This window comes from Sphaeramia orbicularis, chromosome 10, assembly GCF_902148855.1.
Source record: "Sphaeramia orbicularis chromosome 10, fSphaOr1.1, whole genome shotgun sequence".
In the NCBI taxonomy this organism is placed as follows: Eukaryota; Metazoa; Chordata; class Actinopteri; order Kurtiformes; family Apogonidae; genus Sphaeramia; species Sphaeramia orbicularis.
Genome location: NC_043966.1, coordinates 43,578,881 through 43,592,688, shown reverse-complemented (window position 1 = coordinate 43,592,688; position 13,808 = coordinate 43,578,881).

Here is a 13,808-nt window from a genome sequence, read left to right as displayed (position 1 = left end):
GTTGTTTGTGTTTGATGAGTCCCTCGTACAATAAGACTGTATAACTCTTTAAGTGGGAGGGGAGGTGGGAGGAGACGGGAGGAGGAGTAGCTGGGTGGGGGTGTATGTATAGGAGGTAGAAGCTCAGGAACACTTCTGTCCTCCGGTGGGTTTCTATGTTTTTATGTGATAGGTAGAAAACACATCTTGTCTTTTAAGTCGACTTCTTTTTAATCTAAGTTATTCACAGCTACCTATACTCTGCATTTATTTATTTATTTATTGAGTGTTGATGTGGTATGGCTGTGTTCATGGCACGGTGACCGCATTTTATATTCTGAATTTCCCCTACACTCTCAAAATAGAGGTACGAGATCAGAACATTTATGTACCTATAAGTACATTTTTTAAAGAATGTTCTCTCAAAAGTACAATATTGGTCTTTAGGAGGCCAGAATTGCACCTTTAGACTATGAAAAAGGGTCCAAAGTAATGTGAAGTACAAATTTGTACTATAAGGAACCTTGCAGCATTAAAAAATGTGTGTAGACCATGAGAATAGGCTATAGGCTAGGAGAACTTAACAGTAAGGCCTAATTATAGTTAAAACATTAGGCTTAGCGCATTATTTATTATATATCATACTGTAAATACTCTATATTATATTTAATAATAATTTGTGTTTTAATTTAATAGCCCAATTAGCTCAATGGTAATAGCCTAATAATTTATTTATCTTATTAGAACTTCTGATTATTGCCATAATCTCTGTTTTATCAAATTTTCATTCACACCTCCATTTCTTGATGTCGTAGCTTGCCTATGCTGTTTTTTTTTTTTTTTTTTTTTTTTTTTTCTTTTTTCATTTTGTTTTCTCAATTAGGCCTTTAAACATCATGGCATTATCAACTATACGAGAGTTTTCTTTCTATGTAAAGTACTTAAGGTACAAAAATGGACCATTTCGAAAGGGTACAGAAATGTCTCTCAAAAAAGTACACCCCCAGCGACAAGCATTTGTACTGTTTTAAGTACAAGCTGGTACCTCTATTTTTGAAAATGTAGGGGATTAATAAAGTAAATCTATCTATCTATCTATCTATCTATCTATCTATCTATCTATCTATCTATCTATCTATCTATCTATCTATCTATCTATCTATCTATCTATTTAGACTATGTCAGTGTCTACCTAACCCTGTCAACAGCCTAAAAAAAAATTAAATCTAAATATTTTTACAAACTCCATCTATCACCTGTCCATGCTTTGATTCTGACCTATCCATCTACTCAGCCCACTCTATCACAAGCCTGAAACTTTAATACTAATGCTGGGCAACGATTAAAATTTTTAATTGCGATTAATTGCGTACATTTCTGTGATTAATCGCGGTTAATCACATAGTTATGGAGAGGGGGTTGCCGGCATCAACAGCGTGTATTTCGTTCAGTGATATTTCAGACTCGAAGTACTCCGGTGGTAAAAATAATTCCACATTGCAGTGCTTCCAAACAACTGAGTCCTTCTCAACCCTACCATCTGAAGACGTTTTAAAATGAAAATGTGCTTTTCTCCATGTTTATGTCCCCACGAGTTTATTTCCACTTGTGAGTGATTGACAGGAGTCTTAAGACCACTAATAAGTACTAATACTAATAAGCCCAATAATATGTGATGTTCAGTTGTTTAAAGCAAGCAAAGGGGGCCCTCTAGTGGTCGGAATAAGTTGCACTAACGTATGTTTTGTCCTTGCGGTGTACTATAGTCAGTTCGGACATAAGAAGGAACTAACAGACACGTTTCTTTCACTTTGTTTGTATGGCCCGAAAAAATGTTTGCCTGTGAGTATTTTTATGTTCAGTTGTAAGAATGTATAGTATCAAATATCTCTGATGTGAACCTTTGTTGCTGGATAAAAAGATGTTGTAAATCTTAAATTAATCTGTAAATGCTAATCGTTAGCATGTCTATGGATTTTCCCATTCAAGTTAGCATCAAGCTAGCAATCTTTTTCCCATTCATTTAAATGTATAATGCCATGTAAATGTACTGAGGCAATGAACAGAACTGAGACATATTTTGTTTGTATGTTGCAGTTTTATAGTGAGTCTCAAGTAAAAGATTTGGACAGAAGTTTTGGGCGTCCGGGTTTTTTTTGGGAAACCTTTTGTCTATCTGCAGAGCTAATCGCTACACACACACAAGCAGGAGCATAAGAATAGGAGTGTACTGTCCTCGCTAAGACGTCTGTACTTATTCTGAGCTAGACAGCGAGCTAAACTCTGAATTGACGATGCAAGATATGTCCTCTTTGAAGTTTTCAGCTTTAATCTACATACTTGACATCATGCAGATTGACAGACTGAAACTATAAAATAAAGACAAAACAATTCAGTTTGTTATGTCTATTAATGATATGCATATTCACGGAGAATGCACAGATCTAATTATTATAAACTTAAATTGACTGCTAATACAACAACCACATCGTAAATAAGTAAAGGTTAGTTCAAATGTTGTGATTCTGGGGGGTTTATACTCAGGGGAGATCTACACAATGTTACCAATTCATGTCAGAAGGTTATGAATGTGTTTAAACTTTAATAAGATATGTATAAAAAATAAATAAATTAATCCATGAATATATAAGAAACAGCTGTAGAATAGCTGTCCACTGTAGTGGCCAGTATTTATAAAGGGTTAAAGACACGTAATAACAAAAAATTTAAACAGGCAAAAAACAGTCCGAAATTTAGTTTAAAAATTGCATTGCAAATTGTACATTTTTAAAACCTAAATTAAAAATACTAATTATAGTTAACTACATCTGTCAAACCAGTGGACTCTTTTGACTGGACTTTACAATAACAGAGTGAGTTCTACCTGCTGAAGAGACTCGGGTCTTTCGGAGTGCAGGGAACACTCTTGAGAACCCTCCCCTTTGATTCAGTTCTGGCGTTTCCTACAGGGCGGTCTTATGGGGCAGCAGTTTCTCGACTGCAGACAGGAGGTCACATAACAGAATAATCTGGAAGCCCAGTTCTGCTAGCATCTTTGACATGGTGCAGGTGGTGGGAGATAAGAGGACGTTGCCCCAGCTGAACACCGTCTCTCAGCCCATGCATGGTACTGTGAAGTCCCTGGGAAGGTCTTTCAGGGACAGACTGTGGAGTAGAACTTCCTGCTGCCGTCAAACCTAACACCCAGCAGGGCCTCCAGTAGACCCCACACATCCACCCCCATTCTCACAAGAATACAGACTTTTCTATGTTTGTGAAATCTCTGTTTTACAACGTGCCGTGATAGAATAAAAGTCTTCAGCAAGATACAAGACTGACTGTCAATACTATTCATACTTTCCTCATTTGCATATGTTCTGCGCTTATTTATACTGTTTATTGAGTGACTCTTGTCTTGTCTGCTGATCTTCAACATTAAAGCCTGCTACATACTCCGCGAGAACAGAGAATTTTCTTCTTGCTCCTGGGGCTGCGACAAATACAGGGTTATTCAAAAGAATGAACGGATTTCATGACGCATTGCTTCAGTTCTCAAGCATCGTCATGGAATGAGTCAGTGACCGTTTTAAAAGAGGAATTTTGTAAGTTTTGAATGGCTGCCACAGGGGCGCTGTAGTCGTGTCGTTCCTCCAGCAACATTCGGTTGTTTGTTTACCTTCAGAATTGCGAAGTCCTCAGCAAATCTTTTGTGCTTGGACTGCGAGATCCCCAGAGCTCACCGTGTGTGATTTTTTCTCGTGGGGATACATAAAAGATTGCGTTTATGTTCCACCCCTACCTACTAACCTCGATGACCTTAAACATCGAATAACAACAGCGATCAACTCAGTGGATCGGTGATATGCTGATACACGGAGGAATTCACTCATCTTATCGCATTGATGTTTTCCGTGATGCAGGTGGTGGCCACATTGAAACAATTGTAAGACAGGAAATAAAAGTTGATTGAGAGTAGAATACTTGTGACATGGCTGGAGTTTTCTATTGCTTTTACTTATTAAAATACCGTGTAATGAAATCAGTTCATTCTTTTTGAATAACCTCTAGTGTAATTTTGTTTCTCGCAGCCCCAGTTTTGGAATTCTCGCAGCTTGTTCTCGGCACACCATTGGGCAGCACTGTCTTCTCATGCGGCGTGCAAGAACTATTGGGCGATTGGTCAGGTTTTCCAAGTGGGTGTGGTTAATATGGAGAAACAGATAACCTTCCAGGGGTTCGGCATTTGACTTTCTTATGAAGTATGAAATGTCCTGGCTGGAAAAAACCTTGTTCTTGCGCTTGCCACCTTAAGAAGACAAACAAGTAGCCTGTTCTAAAGTCCTGGGGCCTCATGTATAAAGTGTGCGTATGCACAAAACCTGGCGTACGCCCTTTTCCACGCTCACATTCAGATGTATAAAGAGTGAAATGACCGTGGAAATGTGCGCTCCTTCACGCCAACTCCATAGCTGGCGTACGCATGTTTCTAGTGCTTTGGAACCTTTGGCGACACTTAGAGGTGACACTGGGAAACTGTTAATAATGTGACAAAGGTCATTCCTCCGATTGACGGGCACATCGGAGATACACAGAAGAACAATGAACACACCGACACGTCATCCTACTGCTAGAGCAGCACATCCACCACCAGAACCAGAACCAACCAGTCCAACCCTGGACGCATCAAAGCCAATCCTGCCCAGGAGGACATTTAGCAACAACCATATAAAGAGACAAGGACACAAAATTCATTGGTTGATAAATGCATTTAATGTAGGGTTCATGTCTGTGAGAACATTTATTAGTCGGTCCAGTCGCTCATTGACTCCGCCGATTGTCCTCTCGATGTCCTCTTGTTACTCGGGTCAGCACGGACCCATGCAGGTGTCGACAGAACACCGGTCGGATGGACATCAGCAGTGGGCTGTGGCGGACCGGAGGATCGGCTAACGCTGGGGAGTCAACAGGAAGCCTCTGTGACAGGAGGATGACACTGCATCTGACCGTATTCTGTCTCATTGTTGGAAAATAATAATTTGAGTGATTAAACATGAGTCAAAGTCTTTGATTTCCTCTTTGATTTCCTGACATGATTACGCATGAACCATTATCTACACTGAACAAAAATATAAACGCACCACTTTTGTTTTTGCTCCCATTTTTCATGAGCTGAACTCAAAGATCTGAAACTTTTTCTATGTACACAAAAGGCCTACTTCTCTCAAATATTGTTCATAAATTTGTCTAAATCTGTGTTAGTGAGCACTTCTCCTTTGTCCTTTGCTGAGATAATCCATCCACCTCACAGGTGTGGCATATCAAGATGCTGATTAGACAGCAGGATTATTGCACAGGTGTGACTTAGGCTGGCCACAATAAAAGGCCACTCTAAAATGTGCACTTTTACTGTATTGGGTGGTCCAGGGGGGGTCAGAAAACCAGTCAGTATTTGGTGTGACCACCATTTTCCTCGCACAGTCTTCTTCATGAATTCTCTGAAACAGCTTTGGAGATGGCTTATGGCAGAGAAATGAACATTCAATTCACAGGCAAAGCTCTGGTGGAGATTCCTGAAGTCAGCATGCCAATTTCATATTCCCTCAAAACTTGTGGACATCTGTGGTATTGTGCTGTGTGATAAAACTGGCACATTTTGGAGTGGCCTTTTATTGTGGCAGCCTAAGTCACACCTGTGCAACAATCCTGCTGTCTAATCAGCATCTTGATATGCCACACCTGTGAGGTGGATGGATTATCTCAGCAAAGAAGAAGTGTTCACTACTAACACAATTTAGACAGATTTGTGAGCACTAAAGAGAGAAATAAACCTTTTGTGTACACAGAAAAAGTTTTAGATCTTGAGTTCAGCTCATGAAAAATGGGAGCAAAAACAAAAGTGGTGCTTTTTATATTTTTTGTTCAGTGTAGTTTGGCTGGATCAGACTATTGTATGACCCGTAGAATAAACTAATGTGTGACTTACAAAAATACTAAATATATATTTACCGTGGGGGTGATCCGAGTCAGCCCTGTGACAGCAGTGTCACCCAAAATATTGTCGACTTTCTGCTCAAACAGTCTCAGTTTGTCTCTTTTCTCTTTCCGCCTGTTTCGGCCTCCGCTTTGCGTCCACCTTGACGTCATCATCTGATCACGCAGAGAGGGGAATCCCACCGGCAGACCCCGTTTATACTAATTTGCATGTTTAAATGTGGGCGTGGGGAGGGAGGAGTCAGGTACTCCAACATATGCGCTCAATTCCACATTGATTGAGATGTATAAAGGAAATGTACGTGGATTCAGGCGTAGGCTCAATTTTATACATCCGGATTTTTTTGTGCGTACAGACTTTTCTGAATTTGGGCGTATGCCAGGTTTCAGTATGAAATCCACGCAAGTCTTTATACGTGAGGCCCCCTGGGCAGTGGGAAGTTTCATATGTCCAACTCAGTAAAATGCATTGGAACACCCGCCAAAGCCAGAGGTCCTAGTTGCAAAGTAGGGCCAGATCAAACTACCCCCACCTCACCTCAACTACCTCATCTGTCATTCCACTTCTTCCATCTCATTTGTGTATGTGGGAATACTGCCCTGTCGAAAGTCAAATGCCTATTCAGTAACAAAGTAAAGAGGAGCTTAGATCTGCAGTCCTCATATTTGTTGTTTCTGTTCAACATGGATCATTTGGAATACTTTGAGGTGGGATGTAGTTAACTCCAAGTGGAATATATCCTTCCTCCTAGCACTTTGGAACAGGCCAAAATGTCTCTGCTCTTGTGGAGTACAACCTATAAGCTAATTACTCTAAAACATTTGATTTTTTATTTAATCTTTGAACTGGCCTGGAAGATTTACATTTACATTTACATTTATGCATTTGGCAGATGCTTTTTTTCCAAAGCGACTTACAGGGGAAAAAACAACATAAAATACAAGAATAGATTAAAGACATAAAGCAGCTGCGCAATTGAAAACAGTGTCGTACAGAAGAATAAAAAGCAAATGAGAAACTGTAATTCAAGAATAGATTAAGAAGATATAAAAACGGCTGTACAATTAAAACAGTGAAATAAAAAATACCGAGTAAAACAACACAATAAACGTAATAAGACATTTAAAATGGAATGTTTGAAAGTGCAAGGACAGGAGGTGCTGTCTGAAGAGCCGGGTCTGATCAATGGGAAGATTGATTAAAACAGTCTAAAACACTTACAACTTTTAAAAAGATGCATACATTAACTCTTATCAAAAATATAGAGCTAAAGAAAATAGATAGAATAGAATAGAATAGAATAGAATAGAATAGAATAGAATAGATAGAATAGAATAGAATAGAATAGCCTTTATTGTCATTGTGCAAAAAAGCAAACAATGAAATTGGTGTGGTACCTCCCACCCACAGTGCAAAATAAGTGTAAACATATAAGAATTTGAAAGGCATAAAAGACCAATAAATACAGTTTAAAAGAAGAATAAGAGAATAAATATATAAAACTACTATTTCCATGCACAATTAAAAACTACTATTGTTATTGCACATGCCCAGGAGGAGGGGAGGTTATGCATTAGGAACGGACAGCCCATGGATAAAAGGTGTTTCTTCAGTCTGTTTGTCCGGCTCCCTAGGGATCTGTATCTCCTTCCAGAGGGCAGGAGATTGAAATGTCTGTTCCCTGGGTGTGACCGATCCCTCACAATCCTCCTTGCTCTGTTTAGCCTCTAGTCGTCCAATGTCTTCCAAGGAAGGAGGGGGCCGCCAACTGATTTTCTCGGCTGTTGTTTAAAAGCCAGGATCAATATCGGTAGTTGAGATAAGGACATGATTTACCTGACTGTTATGACCCTGGGTCATAATTGGCTATTTGTGTTTCTGTATTATATGTTTCTGTTAGTGTGTGTGTTCTCCCCCGTCCTGTAGGTGTGCCTGTGCCCTTTTTGTGTGTTTGTTTTGCAAGGACGCTGATTGGTTGAGCATGATATGCCCGGCCCCTTTAAAAATGGCCCTGGATCTCCAGTTCGCTTTGTGTGTTCATGTACTAATTCACAATTTCGGTATATAGTTGTAAATAGTATTTTTGGTAAATTTGATCCTTTTTCTGGTGGGTGAGGTCGGCCTTTTTGTTTCACCTTTTTCTCCTGTTTTTTGATTAGGAAGTTTAGGTTAGTTTGCTGTATTTATTTCTTACATTTATTTTGGTCTAGGCCAGGGGTGTCAACATGCAGCCCGGGGCCAAAGGGTCCAGTGCGACCCGCTGGATGATTTAGCAAAAATTACACTTAAGATATTAACAATCAAGGATGTCATAGTCGTTTTTGTTCAGGTTCCACATACAGACCAATTTGATCTCAACTAAAATAAGCGCATAATAACCTATAAATAATGACTCCAAATTTTCTTAATGTGAAAAACATAATATTACATTACATCTATAAATAAGTAAGGACAACTTCAATTTTTTTTTCTTTGTTTCAGTGTAAGAATTTACATTAAATTATGAAAATATTAACATTTACAAACTATCCTTTAACAAGAAAATTAAATTTTGAAAGTGAAATTTTAATTATTAATTATTCTTCCTGTTATTAAATACTTGTGCCTTTTTAGATCCAATCCGTCAATGCATGTATAAATGGTAAATTGAGGTGTAATATAAAATTGCAAAATTGCACTTATTTTTCTCAAGAAATTTCTGTTTTTTTCAGGTTGTTCACATCATTTTTGTTTGGATAGTTTACAAATGTACATATTTTTAGAATTTAATTTTGACTGCACTAAAACAAAGAGAAAAATTTGGAGCTGTCATTATTTACAGGTTATTATGCTATTGTTTTATTGGTCTGGCCCACTTGAGATCAATTTGGGCTGAATGTGGCCCCAGAACTAAACTGAGTTTGACACCCCTGGTCTAGGCAATTTAGTTTTGAACCTTGTGGAAGACTTTTTGTTTGTTGTTTTAGCCATGCCCTCCCCTAACCCTCCTTTAGTGTTGAGAAAAATAAATCTTGTGAGTTTTAGCTTTTTGACTGACGTGTGTGCTTGGGAGCATATTATGTTCGCCCTGGTAAACCCTTGGCCGGGGTGTGTAACATGAATTAAATCAAATATGTATTCTCTTCTGTTGTATATTTAGCAATGATAACATTGACAGAAAAAAAAAAAAAAGTTTTTTGATTACACTGGTCATGTTTCTTGCAATAAATGAGTTCTGAAGATTTTACTTTTGCCAATTTATGATTAATGTTTTTTTTTTTAATATTACAGGTGAATGAAATGGCTTCGACTAGAAGATCTTGCAAAAATGAGCCTGACATATTCTGCTACATCTGCGGTGAATACACCATTGTACCTAACAGGAATCAAGTGATCAAATGATTTTTTTTTTCTCTTAAAACCTATTTTGGGTGAGAACTATATAAAAAAAATCAACTGATAAAGTCACAAAAATATAATCAATTTTGTGAGAAGATCAAATTTTTCAAAATCAATTAGCAAAAAAACCTGACCTGATTGAGAAAAACAGATGTCATTTTTGGATTTAGAGGTGCAAAATGGTCCTAATTCAGTTGAAAAACCTAGACAACTTGCAAAAAACATTTTTTTCTAACCCATTGGCTATTTGTTTGTTTTCTTGTGGAAACGTGGTTAATTGTAAATAGGGTTAGGCAAAATAAGTCTGTACTTCAGCCTAAACCCTTTCGGTGACATTGTATATGAAACAATGTATATGTTGTTTTTGTTTGTTCTTTAAGAAATTAACGACCAAATAAACGACCATTACTACTACTACCTAATACACTATATTGCCAAAAGTATTGGCTCACCCATCCAAATCATCAGAATCAGGTGTTCCAATCACTTCCATGGCCACAGGTGTATAAAATCAAGCACCTAGGCATGCAGACTGCTTTTACAAACATTTGTGAAAGCATGAGTCGCTCTCAGGAGCTCAGTGAATTCCAGTGTGGAACTGTGATAGGATGCCACCTGTGCAACAAATCCAGTCGTGAAATTTCCTCGCTCCTAAATATTCCACAGTCAACTGTCAGCTGTATTATAAGAAAGTGGAAGTGTTTGGGAACGACAGCAACTCAGCCACGAAGTGGTAGGCCACGTAAACTGACGGAGCGAGGTCAGCGGATGCTGAGGCGCATAGTGCGAATAGGTCGGCCAACTTTCTACAGAGTCAATGGTACAGACCTCCAAACTTCATGTGGCCTTCAGATTAGCTCCAGAATAGTGCGCAGAGAGCTTCATGGAATGGGTTTCCATGGCCGAGCAGCTGCATCCAAGTCCATACATCATCCAAGTGCAATGCAAAGCGCCGGATGCAGTGGTGTAAAGCACGCCTGCCACTGGACTCTAGAGCAGTGGAGGCGTGCTTCTCTGGAGTGACCAATCGTGCTTCTCCATCTGGCAATCTGATGGACGGGTCTGGGTTTGGTGGTCACCAGGAGAACGATACTTGTCGGACCGCATTGTGCCAAGTGTAAAGTTTGGTGGAGGGGGATTATGGTGTGGGGTTGTTTTTCAGGAGCTGGGCTTGGCCCCTTAGTTCCAGTGAAAGGAACTGGGAATGCTTCAGCAGACCAAGACATTTTGGACAATTCTCATGCTCCCAACTTTGTGGGAACAAGTTTGGAGCTGGCCCTCCTCTTCCAACATGACTGTGCACCAGTGCACAAAGCAAGGTCCATGAAGACATGGATGACAGAGTCTGGTGTGGATGAACTGGACTGGCCTGCACAGAGTCCTGACCTCAACCCCATAGAACACCTTTGGATGAATTAGAGCGGAGGACTGAGAGCCAGGCCTTCTGTCCAACATCAGTGTGTGACCTCACAAATGCGCTTCTGGAAGATGGTCCAAAATTCCCATGAACACACTCCTAAACCTTGTGGACAGCCTTCCCAGAAGAGTTGAAGCTGTTATAGCTGCAAAGGGTGGACCCGACATCATATTGAACCCCATAGACTAGGAGTGGGATGGCACTGAAATTCATATGTGAGTCAAGGCAGGTGAGCAAATACTTTTGGCAATATAGTGTATGTTTGGCTCACGCTGATACCATGCTGATACTAAAGCTAATTAGCTGCAGGTTAGTGATTAAGTTTTAATCTACAGGTGAAAAGGCTGACATAGAAATATTCTTCTGAGGTCAGAATATCTGTGCTGTGTTTCAGATGTATCAGCAGTTAAAGCTGAGAATTGCCCGATCTCTACAAGTCCTTCTGAAATACGCCTCTGGCTCTGATGTTTCTGCAGCAGTTAAACACAAGATATGATTCTTTTTGGATGTATCTCTCAGGCAGTTTTTTGGTCTCAAAGTCTAAATATATTATTTACTCAGTTATTAATTATTTGTTGAGGTTACTTTGTACTTTTTACTTTGTACGTTTTACTTTGTACTGACCCAATATCAGAAGCTTGCCAAAAACAATCATTTATAGCGGAAAGTTTTAGACTAAATGTTAGAAACACTTCAATAAACCAGAGCAAATGAATCTCTGAAATATTAAATGTTTTGTACAGTGTTGAACTTTGTTATACTCCATGTATATTAGGAGAACACAGTTACTGCTTGGGTTTCACGTCCATACTAAAGCTCAGTTGTGTTTTCATTTATTTATTTATTTATTTATTTATTTTATTTTATTTTTTTAAGAAATGATGATCAAAAGTTGGGTAACACTTTATAATAAGTACACACTATGAAGCATTACTTAAGCATTAACAAATACTGAATTCATTATTTATAAAGAATATTTCTGACATGAATACTCGTTAGTATATGGTTTAGAAGCACAGTTTTAAATGTTTTACTAATCATTCAATCATGCAGTTTGTTTTAATAATCCCATATGCTGTCTTTCCTTGTTAGAATAAAAACTAATGAATAACTAATGTTCTTATTTAAGGATGAGTAAAACATTTATAACTGTGCTTATAAACCATATATTAATGAGTATTCAGGTCAGAAATATCCTTTAAAAATGATGAATTCAGTATTTATTAATGCTTAACTAATGTTATAATTAACGATGAGTAAAACATTTATAATTGTGCTTATAAACCATATACTAATGAGTATTCATGTCATAAATATGCTTTATAAATGATGAATTTAGTATTTATTAATCCATACTAATGTTATTATTAATGAGTAAAACATTTATAACTATGCTTATAAACCATATACTAATGAGTATTTATTTTAGAAATATGCTTTATAAATGATTAATTCAGTATTTATTAATGCTTAACTAATGTTCTTATTAAGGATGAGTAAAACATTTATAAATGTGCTTATAAACCACATATTAATGTGTATTCATGTCAGAAATATGCTTTATAAATGATGAATTCAGTATTTATTAATCCATAACTAATGTTATTATTAATGAGTAAAACTTTTATAACTATGCTTATAAACCATATACTAATGAGTATTTATTTTAGAAATATGCTTTATAAATGATTAATTCAGTATTTATTAATGCTTAACTAATGTTCTTATTTAAGGATGAGTAAAACATTTATAACTATGCTTATAAACCATATACTAATGAGTATTTATTTTAGAAATATGCTTTATAAATGATTAATTCAGTATTTATTAATGCTTAACTAATGTTCTTATTAAGGGATGAGTAAAACTTTATAATGTGCTTATAAACCATATACTTAAGGGTATTCATGTCAGACATATGCTTTATAAATGATGAATTCAGTATTTATTAATCCATAACTAATGTTATTATTAATGAGTAAAACATTTATAACTATGCTTATAAACCATATACTAATGAGTATTTATTTTAGAAATATGCTTTATAAATGATTAATTCAGTATTTATTAATGCTTAACTAATGTTCTTATTAAGGATGAGTAAAACATTTATAAATGTGCTTATAAACCATATATTAATGTGTATTCATGTCAGAAATATGCTTTATAAATGATGAATTCAGTATTTATTAATCCATAACTAATGTTATTATTAATGAGTAAAACTTTTATAACTATGCTTATAAACCATATACTAATGAGTATTTATTTTAGAAATATGCTTTATAAATGATGAATTCAGTATTTATTAATGCTTAACTAATGTTCTTATTTAAGGATGAGTAAAACATTTATAACTGTGCTTATAAACCATATATTAATGAGTATTCAGGTCAGAAATATCCTTTAAAAATGATGAATTCAGTATTTGTTAATGCTTAACTAATGTTATAATTAACGATGAGTAAAACATTTATAATTGTGCTTATAAACCATATACCAATGAGTATTCATGTCATAAATATGCTTTATAAATGATGAATTTAGTATTTATTAATCCATAACTAATGTTATTATTAATGAGTAAAACATTTATAACTATGCTTATAAACCATATACTAATGAGTATTTATTTTAGAAATATGCTTTATAAATGATTAATTCAGTATTTATTAATGCTTAACTAATGTTCTTATTAAGGATGAGTAAAACATTTATAAATGTGCTTATAAACCATATATTAATGTGTATTCATGTCAGAAATATGCTTTATAAATGATGAATTCAGTATTTATTAATCCATAACTAATGTTATTATTAATGAGTAAAACATTTATAACTGTGCTTATAAACCATATATTAATGTGTATTCAGGTCAGAAATATCCTTTAAAATGATGAATTCAGTATTTGTTAATGCTTAACTAATGTTATAATTAACGATGAGTAAAACATTTATAATTGTGCTTATAAACCATATACTAATGAGTATTCATGTCATAAATATGCTTTATAAATGATGAATTTAGTATTATTAATCCAT